At 39.0% G+C, this 11,037-nt stretch overlaps 1 protein-coding gene across 6 annotated transcripts in view; it reads right to left on the bottom strand.

The window, feature by feature from the left end:
* Gtdc1 (glycosyltransferase like domain containing 1) overlaps window positions 1–10,711 on the bottom strand; it is a 447,396-nt gene extending 436,685 nt beyond the window's left edge. For 5 of the 6 annotated variants that reach the window (XM_029559715.1, XM_029559718.1, XM_029559719.1 and 2 more), the window contains exon 1: window positions 10,634–10,711. The gene's annotated coding sequence lies outside the window, so the exon portion shown is untranslated. The remainder of the gene's footprint in view (window positions 1–10,633) is intronic. The other variant, XM_008825185.3, reaches the window with a different exon arrangement.
* Between the last annotated feature and the right edge of the window lie 326 nt (window positions 10,712–11,037).

Raw genomic sequence — 11,037 nt, 5'->3', positions numbered from 1 at the left:
TACAGATAGGAAAGGGTGGCTAAATATGATTAAGACGTATTATACAAAATCCACACCCCAAAAAAAAAACAATAAAAAATATATTTAAAAAGGAAGAGTTCTCAAATCTCTTAGTGTCTGAACTCCTTTGTATTTGTTTTTTCCTTGTCTTTTTGAAACAAGGTATCCCAGATGGTCTGGAATTGGCTATGTAGACCAGAGATCCACCTGCTTTTCCTCCCAAGTGCTGGTATTAAAAACATATGCCACCACACCTAGTTTCCTATGTATTCTTAAAAACTGTTTAGTCCCAAAAATGTTTTAATTTTTATTTTTCATGTGTATGAGTGTATCGCCTACATGTGTCTAAATGCACCCATGTCGTGTAACACCCATGGAGATCAGAAGAAGACGTCAGATTCCCTGGAACTGGAGTTATGGGTGGTTGTTAGCTGCCATGTGGGTGCTGGGAATTGAACCAAGGTCCTCTGCAAGAGTAGTCAGTGCTCTTAACCACTAAGCCATCTCTTCAGACCCCCAAAAAACATTTTTCATATGGGTTATAATTAAAAATTATTTGCTCTATTAGAAATTAAATGAGAAATCTTAAGTATTTATCAAATTTTTATAAACCTAAGATATGTAATAGTTAATATAATAAATTTTACATTATGAAAAATAATTTTCAAAATATAAAAAGAAAATACTGTTAAAAGTTTCTCAACTATTCATGTTTAACTTATAAGACAGGTGGATTCTCATATCTGCTTCCATATGCAATCTGTTGTGACATATAGTTTTGACTAAGCCATGTGGAAGAAAAAATGGCTTCACAAAACACAAAGTAAAAAAAAAATATTACGTGTTGATATTAACAGCCTGTTCAGATAGTGTGGATAATCTTTTTTGATACTACACCAAAACTTGACAAGCAGGAGTTTCTTAAGGGTTACTTATAATATGGAATCTAACACATAAAAACTTTTTTGTATGCTACTTGCTTTTTTAAAAAATATTTTTATTTATTATTTTCATTTCATGTGTATGAGTGCACTGCCTGTATGCAGGTAAGTGCACCCATGTTGTGCAATGCCCTTGGAAGACAGAAGGCGCTGTCAGGTCCCCTGGAACTGGAGTTTCAGACAGTTGTTAGCTGCCATGTGGATGCTGGGATTCAAACCCAGGTCTTCTGCAAGAACAGTTAGTGTTCTTAACCCTGGGCCATCTCTCCAGCCCCACTACTTGTTTTTTGAAAGGCTCTTTCATCCATAATTTTGTAACACATTATCTTAAAAATATCAGATTACTGAGTTACTACAGATCTTGTAATAATTCATTATACAGCAGCAAACACTAACATCTGTGTCTCATCAGATGAATCTTTTAAATATTGAAAAGCTGACAGAAGTATAGCAGGTAACACAAGTTTTCTAAAATTTTAATTTTCACATCAAAATTTTAATTTTCACATTGAAATCCAAATTTTTTATCATTGGCAACAAAAATTAACAGTTGTTTTCCTTAAGTGACATGTTCAGTTTTTTTCTTTTCAAGAAGATGAATAAGTCTTAATAACCATAGACTGTTTTCGCCTCCTTTTTAAAAAAATATTTTATTTATTATTTTTATTTTATGTGTATGCATGTATTGCCTGCATGCAGGTAAGTGCACCCATGTCATGCAATGAATGCCCGTAGAGGACAGAAGAGGCTGTCGGATCCCCTGGAACTGGAGTTACAGACAGTTGTTAGCTGCCATGCGGGTGCTGGGATTCAAACCTGGGTCTTCTGCAAGAACAGTCAGTGTTCTTAACCACTGAGGCATCTCTCTAGCCCCTTTTCCTCATTCTTTAAAGTAGCAATGATATTTCATGTACAATACGGCTCATTTTACTAATCACTTAAAAACAAAGATCACGTAAAGTCCCTGAGCTCTGGATAAGCAACATATGCTGGATATAAAACAAAAGCGCTTTTTGCAAATTTCCAATCTTATCACACCAATTATTAAAATAAATATCAATTGGTTAAGATCTAATAAAATCATTGTTACTTATTCATCAAGTATATTCTGAAGTGAAGTTGACTGGGTCTTTGTTGTTTTTATTAACATACATGTTAGTTAAGAATACACAATTAAGACCAGGCATGGTGGTACGTGCCTTTGATCCCAGGAGTCAGGAGGCAGAGCAGAAGCAGGCGAATCTCTGTGAGTTCCAGGCCAGCTGGGTTAACAGGGAGACCCTGTCTCCAAAAGGCCAAAATAATTAAAAAATAAAAAAAGAATATATGATTGCCTGGTCTACATAAGGAGTTCCAGGTCAGTTGGGGCTACAGGGAAACTCTGTCTCAAAAAGGCAAAATAATAATAATAATAATAATAATAATAATAATAATAATAATAATAAATTCATTATTACTAGCACTGTTTGCTGTCACTGTCATTTAATTTGTACTAAGATGTCCACAGTTTTATTCTTGTTCTTGAATCACAAATGTCAAAACAAAAAGGCCAAAGTTGTTTTAATGTGATAACAGTTCTAATTTCAAAGACTCCCCCTCCAAAAGTTTCAATGATACCTGCTGACAAGGCTGTATGGTATAATTTGAGAACTACTGTCTTTAAAAAACACTGAAAGCTCTAAGATGTCACTCCAAAATCCATAGTAAATATGCCCCCATATAATCTGTATCAAGAACCTGCAAGAATTGTTTTAATTTTATGTTTATGAGTGTTTCCCTGCATGTATGTATGTGTACTATACATATGCCTGATGCCTGCAGAGATCAGAAGAGGGTATAAGTCCCCTAGAACTGGAGTTACAGATTGTTAAAAGCTCGGTGCTGGGAACCAAACCCTGCTCCTTTGCAGGAAGAGATAGTGCTCTTAACCACTGAACCATCCCTCCAGGTCCCCTGCATTAATTCTTTAATCTTAACTCAAAATGGTCTAGTTTGTTCCGAAACTGAAAAATATAAATAACAATTTACATTTAGTCTGCATGAATATACATTAGCTCATTTAGTTCTCTTATAGTCCTATTCATGAGCTGTTACATCAAAAGATAAGGAAATCTAGGGAAGAGGTAAAGGAAGTTATTTGTCCAAGGTCACAATAACAACTGGCAGTATATACTGGACTCAGACATAAATATGCACATGCCTAAGTCTTGACAGCTTTTTATTGTCTGTTTTTTACCTTTTTTATTTATATCTTTACTACAGATGAAAACTTCTGCCTAAGGCAGCATATCACATTGAAAAAGCAAGTGGGAGGTAATATATCTCAAGCCAGGGAACAGAAATTATAAGACCAGGGTCCCTCAAATCCCTTTGAGTGCAAGCCCCCAGTGACCTTTAGTGCCTCCTACTCTTAAAAGGTCTGCAGGCCCCACCAATAGTACCACTCTGGAACCAAGCCTTTTCAGGGACAGTCAACCGCTAAACCACAGCAATTATGTACTGTGCCTCTTTTTACCACATAACAGTATATTATATGTATATAAACAGACTTATGGTTATATCTTGCACAATTTGAAAGTCAACTGAACATGCTCTCTATTTAAGAGAGTTTCACGAACTTGATTACTCCTCTTCAAAATGAAAACAACTTGTATTTAAAATCCCATTTAAAATAGTCTATTAGCTAGACAGTGTGTTAATTCACACTATTTGAATATGATAATGAATAATGCATCTAAGATTAAATATTTAGAAACTACCTCATGATATCATCCCCATTTTAAAGATGAGAAAACTGAAATTTTAAAAAGTTAATTACCGGGCTGGTGAGATGGCTCAGTAGTTAAGAGCACTGGCTACTCTTGCAGAGGACCCAGGCCAGATTCCCAACACCCAAATGGCAGCTAACAACCATCAGTTTCAGAGGCTCCACACCCTTTTCTGACCTCCTCAGGCATTGCACAACACAAGAGCACTTACATACATGCAGGCAATACACTCATACACATAAAATAAAAATATATTTTTTAAAAAAGTAAATTACCTAACTTCCTCCCAAGGTCTACTGCTTATAAAGGATACAAAGCTGAATCAATCTGGTCTGACTTTGGTCAAACATCCAGATCTGTTTGGTAAGCTTCAGGCAATGACTCACCAATTGCTCACAAAGTCTGGATACTGTACTTGCTGATACCACACACTACCCAAAGTAATCAAGATATGACTCATCTTGCATCTTAAAATCCAACAGATCAAAGGTATAAGTTGTGGTGGTTTGAATGAGAATGTCCCTTAAAGGCTCCAAGTATTTAGATACTTTTGTCCCCAGTTGGTGGCACTGTTTTGGGAGGTCTTAAAGGTATGACTATGCTGGAGAAGCATGTCACTGAGGGCAGGCTTAGAGAGGTCTTAAGCCTTACCAGATCTCCAGTTGCTCTCTCACTTCCTGTGCCTACATAAAGATGTGAGAGCTTAGGTTCCGCTCCTCCTCTAGCCACCTCTGCTGCCATGCTTCCTACCATGATGGACTCTTGCCCCTTTGGAACCATAAGCTCAAATAAACTCTTCCTTTTATAAGTTCCTTTAGTCAATGTTTCTATCATAGCAACAGAAAAGTGACTAATACACATGTTGAAATGGGCATGTTCTGAGGTATTTCACAGAGGGAAGCAATAAGTAATATTAAAGGATGAAGTAAATTCACTTACAAAGTGTCAATATACCTTTCTGTAGCTAGTGTCTACATTTAAAAAAAAAAAAAAAGCTTAGAAGGCAGCATCATCAGAGCTACAAGGGCCATCTACAAATTACACAAGAACTTTCAGATGCCAACTTCAGTCAACTGCAGCAGAAATCATTTTCCTAAACCTCAATCAATCAGTAAAAATATCCATTTCCAGTTAGAATCTACAAAGGCCAGGAGTCATACCCTGAAGTTTATTTCTATTTTAAGGGTTCTTACACTATAAAATAACTGATAAGCATTAGGTTCTAAAGAGATAGAAAAAGAATTAAGGTTTAGCCAGCTCAATTTACTTGGTGAAACTTGTAAAAAGTATAAACATCTTAAGATTGGAGAGAGAAATGTAGCTTAAATTTCATCAAATCATATCCTCTGACTTTACACATTTGTGAGGTAGCTGACAAAACGGAAGGCTGTGGAAGACCACCTAAAATAGAAGGCAGTTCAGAAGAGAGATGAGCAATTACTCTTGTTACAGAATACCAGTCTGTATTTTTTTTCTTCTGTGGGAAAAATAAAAACTTTAAAGCAACCTTATTCCCTCCCATCAATGATTCCTAGCATACCTAAAAGGAAACACAATTCAGTAATGTAAAAGCAGCTGACAAATTATAGAGGGAAAGGAAAAAAAAAAAAAATCAAGATTGAGGTCATATGCCTTTACATGCATCATTTACACTAAGGATTCCCCCACTTATTTGAATTAATTTCGCATACTTCATTTCATTCAGATAATTGAAGTTTCTCTTTAGAGTTGCAAAATGTTTACTCCAACATAATTAATAAACTGTCCACTTAGAAACACTACTACAAAAATTATCACCCTTCCCTTCTACATATCCACATATACTCCGCTATCATTGTATGTTTGAGATTTTGGCCTTTATAGGAAATTTAGTTCAGAAGTCCTCTTTAAAAAATTCATACAAGAAAAGTTATGGTCATTACCTTTTTAATACTGAGTGTTTACATTACTTTTTAAAGACATGGTAATTTGGGTGTTCAATACATGACTACTGTTCTGAAACCAAATTAAAGGTTTAGAGTACTAAAGAGTTTGATGACTTCCCGCAATACAGTAACTAGAATTATATGGGGAACAAAATCAAAGAGGTCTCTCTTTTTATGAGCAGGAATTTAAGGGCCTTGTAATGAGAATTTACTCCTTAGTATATAATTACTAATGAACAAAAAATAGGGTCATTAAACTCACTTCTTTATAGTGCCATAAAATTTCTATGTGTAAGAAATATAAAATATGTACATATTCATCAAACTCAAGACACACTGAAATGTGCAATGCCTTCACAATTTAGCAAAGTGAAAATTTTACACCTTCTCTTAAATGCCCTGACAGATGACTGATGAAGTCATTATTCATAGGAGTATACTTATAATTTAAAATACAAAAACTCTCTAGTACTAATGTTGGCAATGAAATGTCTAAACTTCTTGAATGAATTCTGAATTCCTCTATGAACACTGTCTGATACAAATACAGAACTTACTATTAAAATAAATTTGTATTTAATCAATATTTATAACCTGCTATGTGTCAAGCATAATATTAAGTGCTGAAGACCTACCAAAACTGAGATTTAGTCTCCCCTTTGAAGTAGAATACACAGTCTAAAAGACAGAAATGACACACTACAGAAATATATAGTGAATACCTGATCAAATGAAAGCTCAAAATGGAGAGAAGGTAAAGGCAGAAAGCCGAGTACTTTAAAATAATTAGCTACCATTCAAACAGGATAAAAATGATTAACTGTTCCACTAACAAAGTGGCAGAGAGCCTAACCTAAGGTTAGTGAAGAATGAGTTCTAATTCATGATTAGATAAATCGTGGGTGTCCTAGAGTTGCTTATACAAATGAAAAGTTAATCCTCAAAATATTACAAATGCTAACAGTCAAAGAATCTAGATCTCATTATCTAAGGATCAATCCAGTGTGAATCCAGAAGATGAAATCACAGTATCTTGGTTCTGTCAAGACCTCTACCACCTATCTGTAATTCTGGGCAAAAGTGGGCAGAACAAGTACCCGGAAGGAGCTGGCCAGCCTGTCCTGGTGCTTAAACAAACTTAAGAGGATGTTCCAGTTTGAGAAGAGAGAGAGAGAGAGAGACCACAAAAGAAACATATCAAATCTACAGACTCTTTGCTGCATTCTGTCACTGATTACTTTTTTAAATATTTGAAAAAATCATGTTTAAATGACTTCAATATGGTCCTACAGTGTGAGGGGGGGTGGCTAAATATTCTAATTCTTATTATCTCATCCTATATCTTAAATTCTATCTATAGCTATACTGAAATGTTCTGTCTGTCTCCCACATACTTTAAGATGTTTATGCCACACATTTGCAAAATTCTTGATCAAGTGTGCTTAAAATGAGAATCTCATGTTGCACACAGAGTTCACACCAGTGGTGTAACACCATACTTCTCTGAAGGATGGATGATCAGGGGACCAGAATGACTCTGGCTAGTCCTACAACAGAGGGGGTATTTACCCTCCTGGTAAAGTGACTGATCTGAAAGCAGATAGGCCAAGTACTGGGACTGACCTAAGAACCATCATCACGGACAGGTACAATATGACTACTTCACCATCCTGCTATACTATACATTTGCTTTTAGTAACAGTATCTGTAGGAAAAAAAATGAATACAGTTCAGAAATGATATTAATATAAGGGCTATGATACAGGACTCTATATGGTCAAACAGGCATCATCCCATGGAATTGCCCTGCATTTGCTAGGTCCAAATTCTAATAAAGATTTTTCAGTAGAAAAAATGGTTTTGCTTTCAAGAAGAAAAGTTTGAAATGTTTCCTGTTTTGTTTTGATTTGTTTGAATACATTATGCACACTATTTTGAACTATTTTAAAGAGGTAAGAATGAGAAAACTCATTGTGCTTTATTAAATATTAGAACATAAAGCATAGTACATCAAATAGAGTCAAAACCTGTTTAAAAAAATCATTCTAGGACAGCTTGGCAAAGTAGTCTGAACTCCAAAAGCATGTTCCTTGTGATATCTACATGCTTAAAAATACATACTCATAGAGTGAAAGCAAGGTTAAAAAATGGCCTGTGGTAACAATTAGAGGGCTACTGAATTCATGGTTCAGACTACGCTCCAGTAAAAACTTCACATTACTCTAGTTTGACTGACATATACTATCACTAAATTTAGAAAATGCTGTACATTCCAAATTTCATAGTGACAACAAACACTAAAAAACAAAATTAAAGTTTCTTTCCCCAATTTTCCTAAAATACTATATTGCTCAATATTATCTCTTTCAGTACTGGTTAACACAAAGAAGAAAGTGAGCTAGTTCAGGTTTATTAAAATGATAATTCAGGACTTTCAGGCCCTTGGCTATCGCCAACACAATAAGCATTTGCAGGTATCCACTGCATTTGACACTAGCCACACAGGTTAAGAAGACATGGCCCACCTTTCAGAAAGCACCCATCAAGAAAACACACAGTAGCAACAAGTACTTACTAAGTCTATACCAAACATTATGCTACAGATGTTTAAAAAAAAAAAAAAATTCACCCCACCCCAACAAGGACTTCAGAGTCCCTGCCTAAGCCCAATTTTAAAAAAGAAAAATGTAATACTGAGGATACTCATTTAGATTACTACATGTCTATTGGACCTCTCTTCCTACTTAATATCCAAGTTATATATATACCATAATAGGAAAACTCTTGACACACCAATATCCTAGGAGTCACAGACTGATTGGAGAATATGAATAACAGGGGTTGGAGAGATGGCTCAGCAGTAAAGAGTGACTACTATCTTAAAGAGGACCCAAGTTCAGTTCCCAACACCCATGTAACTCCAGTCAGGGGGATCCAAAGCACCTGCATGCACATGCACATATATACAAACGCATCCCTAATTTTTTAATCAAAAATTTTAATATTACAAAGTAGAAGACAGACATGGTGACATATGCTTTATAAACCCAGTACTTGGAAGGTAGAGGCAGGATAAGGAGTTCAAAGCTAGCCTCAGTTATACAGTGCATTGGAGGACAGCCTGGGCTATTATTATAAGACACTAAACTAGAAAGTAATGCTTCAACAGATATGTTTTCTAACTACAAGTATTTGAATCATTTCTATCTAATGGGTCCAAATCAAACTAAATCATTCTCATGCATTCAAAGCAGAAAAGTGAAAAAAAATGAAAATCTGGCTAATTAACTTGGCATTTTTTAAGATAACATAATCAAGGGAAATTGGGGTCCCCCCTTGCACAACGACCCCCCCCCAAGCTCAGCAGGAAAGCACTTTACTTTCCTTAACAGACTCAGGCTCTGGATTCCACTCCCAGGTTGTGGGGTGGGGGAATGATCAAATCAAGATAAACTTTGGTACAAGTTTCCATTCTGAGGTTTGAATTATCTAGTTAAATGAATAATAAAGGTAACTAGTTCTATTTAGTCCCTTCTAAATCCCTTCAAAAAAAAAACTCTGGTTTTTAAGTTTCTATAAAATAATGGGGCTGGATTTCACTGCTTAAGTCCCTTACAAATTTCTGTTTTACTCTTCTTTCTAAGACTAAAATGTCAACATGACTCCAGAACAGGAGTAAAGAAGCTAAAATGCTGTAATTCTTATGACATTTCTGTTTCTCTTACCTACTAACTGTTTTCAAGTTTGCCAAAGTATCCTGATTGATTCAAAGGTGTTCCTCCAACACTAAAACGGTTTCATTAAATACAGAGCAAGGGCCTAAGGACAATATATAATAAGGACAATGCATATTCTTCTCAGTAGAAGCTGAAAAGAATCTATTCCACATCAAGACCTAGAATACACTAATATTCAATATCGCACTTGGTATGTGGGTTCCAAATGAAACTCCTGTCATGGTTAAAGCTTAAGGTTAAACAGGTTAATACAATCCAATAAAATGGCTCTATTGAATTATACAGCACTTCTCTTAAGCAGCTCCTTTACAGACCACTACGGTAGGCTTTAAAATCGACTGCAGGAATAGTAGCAAGTAAGCCAGGCCAGCACAGGAGGGTTGCAGATTGAAATCCACCTCAGGAGGAAGTCACCTTCAACTCACTCACGTTTTCCATTTTCAAACTGTGACAGAGGTGGAGGGAAAATCTTAAAGGCCTCTCTTTGAACTTCCCATCACAAAGCCTCAAGTCACTAAAGATAACGCAAAGGTAATCTAATTCAGCAAAGTTCTAAGACTAAGAGTTGGTTTTGCCACGGGGGTGGGGGTAGCTACGTACCTTGAGGCTAAAGGTTAAATTAATGTGTTATTGCAACTTCGCTGCTGTTGTTAGTTGTACAAGACTTAAACTCCCAAAAGCACAGTAGGGACCCGACGGAAACCTTAAGCACGTGCTGGATCCTCACATGGGGGACGTGAGCTGTTCTGTCTGTACGGACAGAGCAGATGGGACGCAGGGGACCGCGACCAGAGGGCCCGGGAGGACGGCGTGGGGACCGAGCAGGCCCTCCTAGGGGACCAGGGAAGACGGCTAGGGGCACCGAGGAGGCCGGGGTGGGGAACTGGGCAGAGCCACGTGGGGGACCCCGGGGAGACCGCGTGGTAACCCGGGAGGTCCGTGTTGGGGCCGGGAAGGCCAATGTGACGCCCCGGGGCAGCCGGCCTGGCCTCCGCGCGAGGGGAAGCGGCGCAGAGACCGCAGCGCGGCGAGCGCGTGGAGAGGCTGCCGAGACAGCGGCCCAGCGGGCAGCGGCGCAGCGCGTGCGCCCGGGAAACGCGGCCTCGGCTCCGCCCTCCTCACCGCTCGTCGCGCGGCCGCCGCCCCACAGGGAACTCCGCTCCGCGCGGCCCCGCGAGGCGGGCGCCGGGAGGGGAGGGGAGATGAGGGGCGGCGCTCCCGCCTCCCGGAGTCCGCGTAGCTCCCAGCCCGAGTCGACTCACCTCCTCCTCCTCCTCCGCTCCCTCCTGGCCACCGGCCGCACAGCCGGCGACGCGCTGACGCCGAGCCCCTCCCCCGCGGCCGCCACCGAGGCCGCCGCCCCTCCCGGCTGCGGCTGCAGAGGCCTGGAGGCTCTGCAGGCTCTGGCCCCGCCCCTCATCTGAGCCGCCTATCGCCCCGCCCACGAGCACGAGGCTCCGCCCACTAGCGGCCTGGAAAAAGCCAGACCTCTGACTCAGAGGCATCTCCCTCTCGGCTAGCAAGCAGCTTTGCAGCGGGCAGCCCTCACACCTGTTCGCAGTCCACCGGCCTCTCGCGATCGAATCAGCATCACCGCCCGCCCCCTCAGCTTTTCCGAGCTCTTCTAAACCTCTGGTCCGGGTCTCTGCTCGCCCTGGCGCCTTCT

The sequence above is a fragment of the Nannospalax galili genome, unplaced genomic scaffold (assembly GCF_000622305.1).
Source record: "Nannospalax galili isolate Female #2095 unplaced genomic scaffold, S.galili_v1.0 scaffold87, whole genome shotgun sequence".
Taxonomy (NCBI): Eukaryota; Metazoa; Chordata; class Mammalia; order Rodentia; family Spalacidae; genus Nannospalax; species Nannospalax galili.
This window is presented reverse-complemented; position numbering and strand designations above follow the sequence as displayed.